This window comes from Lemur catta, chromosome 9, assembly GCF_020740605.2.
Source record: "Lemur catta isolate mLemCat1 chromosome 9, mLemCat1.pri, whole genome shotgun sequence".
Lineage (NCBI taxonomy): Eukaryota > Metazoa > Chordata > Mammalia > Primates > Lemuridae > Lemur > Lemur catta.
Genome location: NC_059136.1, coordinates 9,171,390 through 9,180,986, shown reverse-complemented (window position 1 = coordinate 9,180,986; position 9,597 = coordinate 9,171,390).

The window sequence follows — 9,597 nt, the reverse complement described above, 5'->3', positions numbered from 1 at the left end:
TAGAACAATTGTAGACAGCCATTAAGAATGCTTTGCAATGAATGAATCAGCTCTACTACAAAGAATGACTCAGCCTCAGCCCAGCCCCACAAAAAACAGATCAACTGGGGTGTGAAATAGTAATGGATGCTGAAACAGATCAGCGGAGAATGTAGTAAAATGTGATGAATGGTGAAGAGGACCCAGAGCAAGTCAGAATTAGATATCATTTTAGCCACCATGACTAGAAATTGATTTCTTAGTAAAGAGATTGATATTTGACTACAGATCGTTTGTCATTTATTCTATGTAGTTTTCTGCTTGAAAAACATCCCTTTCATGGTGAAGCATTTATCATCCTCGACCTACATTCTGGTTTTATTTATCAAACCCTAGGGTTAAAGCAGTGATTTTAGGTATGTTTATAGAAAGGCACCTGAATATCCACGTAGACAGGTAAAAATAACAGGGGGTAGGAGTTACTCATAGTCTTACCAGGAAGCGTGGAGAACCAGGTTTGGAAAGTGAAGGCCACGTTGCCAGAACCATAGCCCAAATAATGGTTTAGAACCATTCCAAGGAGAACATGGCTGCTGCCACTGAGCCTTAGACACCAGATACTGCAGGTGACATTGCCGCCCCTGGTGCCCCAGTCAGCCAGGTGTTCCGGCTATCGGTTTAGCACCATGAGAGGATTTTCTAGAGTCAGCTTCTTTGTGGTACAATCTCCCAGGTCGAAGTCTGAGCAGATGTATCTGATTGGTCAAGCCTAGGGGTGCATGCATCTGATTGGCTAAGCCTGAGTCAGGCACCTAGACCCATCTACAAGGGATCCTGGGAAAGTTAGTATCTGGGATTTTCAGTTTCTAGTTCCCACCAAGATGAAAAAGGTATGGAATTACTTAAATATAGGAACAGTATGGATGCTGCTGGAACCAAGAATGACAAATACATGCTAAAAGTGGGATGATTTTTGCTAGATGCTTTACATATATTTTCTTATTAATTCTTGTAACAAACTCTAGTGATAAGGATTATTATTATTACCAACATATACATGAGAAAGTGTATGTTTAGAGAGTTTAAATAACTTCCCAAGGTTAAATATATGAAATGAGAATGCAAACCTAGGTCTGTCAGACAACAGAGTATGTGTAGAGAAAGGAACCCTGAAAAATGAAGACTCTTCCGTGCAGCAGATCTAGGGGACTAGCAAATTCATTCAAAGCCCAGTTAGGCCTAAAGTTTATAGGATATAATTTTATGGATGGAGAGTCAGGAGAATGTACTCTGCAGCAATAAATTTATTTCTCCTCCAATATTTTTAATTGATGAATTATGTAAATGAAAATTATGGGACCAAAGTGGTTCTGGAGATTGACTTATGTGATTTATAGCAGATTAATGCTCTGGAAAAATATGCTCGGCATGGAAATTAGACCAATTTCCTCGTGTGATAGAGACCAAAATCATGCATTTTCCTGGGGAGCATACTTGTGACAAGATTTCACCTTTCCCTACCAAACAGCTGGTGCCTCACACATGCTGTTGAGTAATGTAAGCCCCACTGACTTTACTGCAGTGTTTGAGTGCTCAAAACAGGAAATCCATAGCCACAACAATTGAACACTGGGACAAGCCACCAAACTTGAGGCAGGTGAGTCTACCTCCATAAGTGCCATTTGACAAGCCCTCCCACTTGGGACTCCAACCATCATTTCATATTGGAAGTAGGACTTTCAGAAATCAGGCACCAGTAAACCCATGAGTTCTTCCCTCCAGGGGGTTATGATGTCATATGTAAATGGAGGGTAATCTTGTAATAAAATCCTAGAACTCTTGAGTTTGAAAGACCCTCAAGAGCATTTGCTTTCCTGATTATAGTGAATTATGGAAATTACTCTGTATCCTGGGCTTCAGCTGAGTGTTTCTACATGGGGGGAACGTGATTCTATATAATTCTTTCTTACCCATAGGAGGGCAGAGGATGGAAAGAGGGAGGTACATCATCAGTATCTGGTAAAGCAAATCTGAGGTACATCTGAGGGTATTCAGCCCAAGATCCCTATCAAAGATCTTCCCTTTCTCCTTTCCACAAACACACTTTCCCTTACAGTTCATGCCTCAATGATAACTTATAATGTTTAAGGCTTCTACTGATGTCCCTTGACCCCTAATTATATATTCTCTAGCTTACATTCTTCCAAAAGCAAAGCCTAAGGACATGAATTTGAGTATAGGTTGTTTATTTGGAGGTGACCCCAGGAGTCTGATGAAGGAGTAGGAAGTGGAAGAAAACTAATAAAGGACACATTAATGATCAGATTAGCTCAGTGGGTGACTGAGGCTAGCCCCACTGGTGACTTGCTGAGAGATAATGTAGAATACAGGGTGGTATTAGTCCATTCAGGCTGCTATAGCAAGACACCACAGACTGGGTGTAAACAACAGAAATTTATTTTCTCACAGTTCTTGAGCCAAAATGTTCTTGGTGATCAAGGTGCCAGCAAATTTAGTTTCTCGTGAGGGCTCTCCCTGGCTTGCTGACAGCCACCTTCTTGCTGTGTCCTCATATGGCCTTCTCCTTGGTGCACGCCCATGAAGAGAGAGAATGCAAGCTCTGTAGCGTCTTTCTTGTAAGGACACTAATCCTATTGGATCAGGGCCCCACCTTTATGATCTCATTTGACCTTAATTACTCCCTTAGAGACCCCCTCTTCAAATACAGCCACACTGGGGGTTTGAGATTCAGCATATGAATTTTGGAGAGACACAAACGTTCAGTCTATTAACACAGAAGCAAGGAATCTTGGGTATTTTCCCAAAAACATCCTTCCCTTTTTAGGTGAAGTTTATGCTTAACCCTGAGGTATTAATGAGCTTAGCAGTCTGGAAGCTTTTCCTTTTGTCCAAAGTATTTCCTACTTTAAAGCAATTTATTGTTACTCAGTTTATCAACAATTAAGCTAGCCTATATACTGTGTGTCTAGCACCTTTTACCTGCGTAATACAAATATCAGCCTATTTGGAACTAGAAAATAGCAGAACTTTGTTTTTATAATAGAAGATGAGGAAGAAGGAAAAACAGAATGAATATTTAGTTAGTGCCTGTCTTCCTAACAGCTAATACTTTTATAGTACTCACCAAGTCCCCCACACTTTCTAAGAGCTTTACATATTTAAACCTCATGAAACCTTATGAAAACACAATGCAGTAGCTATTATTAGCTCCACATTTTATATTAATAGATAAACTGAAGCACAGAAAGGTCAAGTAGCTTTCCCACAGCCACACAGCTGTACATGGGGGAGCAAGATGTCACCCAAGAAGGCTGGCTCCATGGGCCACAGTCTTAACCACAAGGGTGCCCTCCCTCTTCATGTGCAATTATGTGTCCTCAGGGTGGTCAGGGAACTTGTCAAAGACTTGTAGGCAGTACGTGGTGGAACCTGTTTCCCTCTTAGACTTACTTGTCTTTAAGCCCTTTCCACTGTACAGTCTAAGTCGTAACCAAGTGACCCGTTATGTTATAAACAAGCTTGCTCCTTTTATCTTTTGTGTGTTATTTTCCTGACAGATTTTCACAGGAATCTGTTTGATGGGAGTACTCCACTTATTCAATTTTTATGCATTTCTAAAGTGTTTATATCTTGGCTTACTTTACAGAGAATTTGACATAGCTAATTTTCAGTATATTTTGTTTCACAATTCAGATTTTTGGATTTTCTAAACCTAGCCACACAGAGAGAAGGAGGTGGTAGATTACTAAAACTAGCTTATAAATGGTAAGTTTAAGACAAATAAATATAAAGATGATATGGAGCTTGTTATTCTAAGATGGTAAAAATGTAAATAGGTCCAAAGATGGCTAAGATAAATTTATAAATGACAGCCCTTAAAGATCTTATTAAGGAAAATTGTATGTAGGAGAAATATATTCCTATTCTACTTAGGGAATTTTGTCTAGCTTGTATGTTTTCTCATCTCATCATTTTTAGAATGGCTCTTCTTTGTCTCCTACCAGTTTCTCAATGAGAGAAGGGGATTCTTTTAGCCAGCTGGTCTTACCATTGTTGCTAACAGAATTCTGAATGAGAGCTGAACACCATGAGCAAGGGTACCCTGCATGTTGGCTGAGTACACTTACCTGGTGTACTCCAAGGCTCCCACCTGGTCAAACAGCCCAGTTTTATAATATAGTAAATAATCAGGGCTAAAGCAATAGCTCAAAAATGTATTTCTTGCTGCAATTTGAATGCTAGAAGGACTAACACAGTATTGTGTTAGCACAAATTTATTTATCACTCAGAAAAAAGAAGCTGAAAGTACCTATCAGGGATTATTCAGGATTATATGAAGTCTTGGAGTGCATGAAGGCCAATCCTTTCATTTCATGGATGCGAATACTGAGGCCCAACACTGTGATTATCAATTATCTATTTATTGATGTATAACAAAGTATCCCTGAATTTAGATGCTTAAAACAGCAGCCATTTTATTACAGTTGACCCTTGAACAATGTGGGGATTAGGGGGTACCATCCCCTGTGCAATTGAAAGTCTGTGTGTAACTTTTGACTTTTCCCCAAATTAACTGCTAATGACCTAGTGTTGACTGGAAACCTTACCGATGAATTTAACTGTTGATTAACACATACTTTGTATGTTATACATACTATATACAGTGTTCTTAAAGTAAACTAAGAGAAAAGAAAATGCTATTAAGAAAATCATAAGGAGAAGAGAATATCTTTGGTATTCATTAAGTGGAAGTGGATCATCACAAAAGTCTTCCTCTTTGTCATTGTCACATTGAGTAGGCTGAAGAGGAGGAGGAAGAAGAGGGGATGATCTTGCTGTGTCAGTGGTGGCAGAAGTGGAAAAGAATCCCTGTGTAAGTGGACCCATGCTGTTCAAGGATCAACTGTATATTTTACAATTTTGTGACCCATGAGTTTGGGCATGGGTCAGCTTATTGATTCTTTCACCCCATGTCCACGTGTAGCTAGCTATTATTTGGTCAATGGAAGATCTTTTCATCGCCCTAGACTTCAAACCATGTAAATCCAATTTAGCCACAGTGCATCTCTCCCAAGATAAGTGGGTCACTGGAGAATTCTAAGTTGCTCCCCAAAGACATTTGACAGTGGCCTACCTCTCTACGTCTTGGGGTATGTGATGAGAGGGTGTCAAGGAGCATTTTTTCTTGTCTTCAGTTCTCTACCCTATCACTCCTTACATCAGACTCTTCTCTTCTACATCGGATCAGCCTCTATTAGCTATTAGCTGTTTTCTTTTATTATTACTTTCCCATAATATCTCTCTCCCTCTGTCCATACCTTGGCCCATCTCATTTGGGGGATGCATTTCAGAGTAAACTGAGACATCAGTACACTTCCAAGTATGCTACAGTATCCTAGTTTCACCAAAAAGGATGCTGTGGCTCAGCTACAATATGTTCCCCATCAAAGGACACACAGATTTAAATAGTAGGGCCAAAATGTGAATCCAGGTTTGCTCAACTTGGAAGCCTGTGTTCTTCCTTCTTTATCCTGTGGCTTCCTTTAAGATGGTGCATTTTATAAGGAAAGATTGTCAGTGCCCCTGTCTTTCTGGTCCATGTCCATTTATAGCTCTCAGTAGCACCTTGCCCCACTGTGAGTAATCCTGTATCTTCTGCTTTCTGATTCCATCACCACCCAGGGCATCCACCACAGTGGGAAGATACCCGATGTAGGTCACTTACCCTTGTACCCAATTTTATCCTTTTAAACAATTCCAATTTTATTAGGATTTTAAGGGTACATATCAAGAATTTGAACATTTTCACACATACCCCCTCCCATTCTAAAGTAGTTTCTGACACCACAAAACAGGTGCAGAGATTTATTTTGCATAGTGTCTCAGGGAGAGGGGGGACAGGAGTTTCTCCCCACTTCTGATGTTGACCTGTCTCTAGGCCTGGCCTGGCAGGAAAGCCTGTTCTGGCCAGTTTCCAGTGTCAGGATAGGGTCCCTGTTGGCTTCTCTGGGAAGGGCTGGCTGTGGCTGCTGCACACGGACCTGTCCTCAGATACTGCTGGGAACGGCAGAGCTTCACTCGGACACACCCACTGAATCTGAGGCCCTGGTTCATGGATCTGTTGCAAAGAGTGAAGAATGCATGGGAAAGTACCTGGCAAACTGTATGGATACTTTTTTAATCTGTCTCTCATGCAATATTTGAGACATATTTGTACTAGAAAATTATTCTGTGTTTATCTGAAACTGAAACTTAACTGGGTGCCCTGTATCTCATCTGGCAACTATACTCTCAGGGAAGCAGAAGTCAGTAGTGACTTCCAGCCCTGTGACACCTCGCTCCCAGCACCTGGGGGGGCAGCGCCCCCTCTGGAACACAGCAGGTCACACCTTGCTTGCCCAATCATTGTGCAACAGCGATCGGTGGGTAAATTTGACATCGGGGGAATTTATAATCAGATGGTGTATACAAACTCCATGAGATAAATTAGCCATATTAGTTTTTATTTAGACTATAATGAATATGTGAATAGAAAATTAGTGTAATGTATTGATACCATCTGCTGCTCCAATTTACACCAACTTTTTTCATCTGTCTTAATTTAACCAAGATTGAATTTTCCTCCTACATGTGATTTTGTTCCATTAATTACTGTTTTCACTTAGATACCATTGTGTTGACCATACTCCTAAGTGGATTTAATAATTTGTAGTTAATTGAACAGGTGTGATGTCATCAATAAGCCAATGTTCTTCCTACTTACACAGACACTGAGACTCAGTAGTTCACCTGCAGTCCAAGATTGAGTAATTTCCAATGTAACATTGCATTTCCCAGAAACATATTTAAATATATTCAAATTAATTCACTCATATATCCCTTCTGTGTCTCTTTATTAACTGCCTACTATATACCAGGGATTTACTGGGAACTGAGGATAAGAAGAGATATAATCCATAGTCCCTGCATCTATAGCATCTCAGGCTGGTGAGAGATTCAGGCCCATAAACAGAAAATAGCAGTGTGATTGCATAAGGGGCAATTACAGCGCTCTGGGGACACAGAGAAGAGTCCCTGATCTGATAGAAAGAAGAGAAATGAGCAAAGAAGAGAGACAGCCAGTGAAATAAGCAACGTGGCAGCAAGAAAAGGTATTTAACACAATCCATTTTCTAGCTCTATTGTTTAGCTAGGAGGAATTCTACCTCGTATCGGACTTTGTGGTTTAAGAAGCACAGTCACAGATTTTCACACGCACACACACACATTGTGGACAGGAGCAGTGTGAGGCTGTCTCTAAGGGAAACATTCTCCTGGGTCATGGCCTTAACTAAAACTGGGTTCTGCCAGGAGGACATGGCTCTCTTGTGTCTCTCCCACACCCCAGATCTAAGGAAGGGTCAGAATTGGGGTCTGGATTTGCATTGTTCTCAGGTGCCTGCTTCATATCCCAGCTTCTCTGCTCCTCCAAAACCTGATCGACTTGGCTAAAGTATTCTATGTCCCCTCCTTGTTCTCTTCAATGTGGCCAGTTGACCCCTTCCCCTCACTTTCTGAAAGGTTTGGCATCTGGTTTACCATGTTCCTCTTCTGCCAAACTCTACCCTCATTGCACATGGCATCAGCTTTCCACGCATGGCACAGCCAAACGCTGGACTTTTCCTTGACCACCTTGTCCAATCACCTCCAGGGATGCACATCTTCCCCACGCTACCCCGGCCCACACTGGGGCCTGCCACACACTTGCTCACTGGCACACCGCTTGTTTCACGTAGGGACATGATTGTAAACAACAGACATCCACTCTGGCCTACTAAGCCAGAGGTATAATTCACTGGGAGGGTTCTTTGCTGGCGGACAGAATGACGGGGAAAACCAGAATGCTGAGTCAGAAAACAGCCAGGGGCCAAGAGAGTCTGGATGGCTGAGAGAGAACATGCCTGGTCACGGGTGCTGGGACCCAAACCACAGGCCATGCCGCTGCAGCTAGCACATGGGCCCCAGATGCCTACCAGCACAGCACTGGTCTCTAGCTCTACCGTCCCATCTACTGTGAGTGATCACTTACCATCCCGTCTTGGTCACACTTCTTTAGGGTGAAGGGTATTGGGGGGTAGATGATGACTGTCTGAGGGTGGTTCATGTGTGCACTTCTTCCTACCTCTAGAGATCTGGGAATAGGAATATTTATTTCCCCCATTTCTACTTCCTCGGTGGGGGCAGGGATGTGTCTCTCACTTCTGGGATTACCTTAAATGAGAACAATATTGGATGCTGGGAAGGCAAAATTGTTCAAGGCCCATACAGTACTCCTGCTTGGTAACCCTGCATCCTCATCCGCTCTTCTTCCCATAATCACCTTTCAAAATCACACTCTTGTATGCTGAAAACTCATTCATACCCCACCCCACATGCACCCCAACCAAATCTCCCAGCAAATGTATCCAGCTCTGAGTTCAGGTCTTGTGGATAACATCTATTCTTCTCCTGGCTCTCTCTTAACCCAGCCCCAGTATTTTGAAACTTTGAAACAACACAATCCATATAAAAATGAACACTGCAGGCTATACCCTTGCACTGAAACTGGTCTCAATGCTATAGCTGAGGTATATGACTCTCCCCCAGCACCCTGTACACTCCCTGTTCCCCAGGCCTTCAGCCAGCACACCTGGTGATCAGGGATGCTTGCCTAGTGAGGTGACTCAGACCTTCCTTCCTGAAGGATATGAGTCCTTGGTGGTCCTGTCCATTAGCATCTCATGTTTGGCATGGCTGAGCTAAGATGTGCCCAAGGGAACACCTGCGCTCCATTTATAATTCTTCACACCCAACTGCTTAATTCAACACCATTTCTGCTTGGCAGGATTAAATGCCCCAGCCAACAATGGAGCACCCTTTTTTGCTGGTTGATTGAATAGCATGAGAAGCTCAACGTGGCCAGATGGCATTCTTAGCTTCCAATTCCATGGAATCATTGTTGTATTCATGGGTGAAAGCATTCTCTATCTGGGTACTAAAACTTCTAGACTTAATAGAGTCTATAATTTTAGGAGGGAAGACAAAATTTTTACTAGTGAGTCATTAGATTTAATTATGTGATATGCATCCCAGTTCTAGCCCCTACAATATGACTATGAGATTCATTAAATGATACCAGTCTGAGCATATCCTGTGTTCTGGAAGACTGCCTCCCTTCCAAGGAAGGACGTGTCCATTGCCTGGGCTAGGGCTCTAGTTTTTCAACCCCCCCACCAAACATTTACACATATACATGTATTCTATATTAATAATATATAATATCACATGTGCAGGTAACTAGCAGAAATGTAACTGGCAAGGCAAGAAAATTCAAATTCAAAAAGTATCTCTTTCACTGAAAAGGAGTTGATGTTTCTTAATAATGGAAGAAAACTTAGGAAATCAACCAGCTGCTAGATACCTAGATGGTTCTCCAAGATACTGCGCTAATGACTTGTAATGAGTTGCTACTGTTGGAAAGCTGGGCACTTAGCAATAGGGTAAACAGATAAGATTTGGCAAAGAGAAATCCAGGTGGTAGGGCACTCGTATAATCTCCATTGCTGCCACCAGTCACCT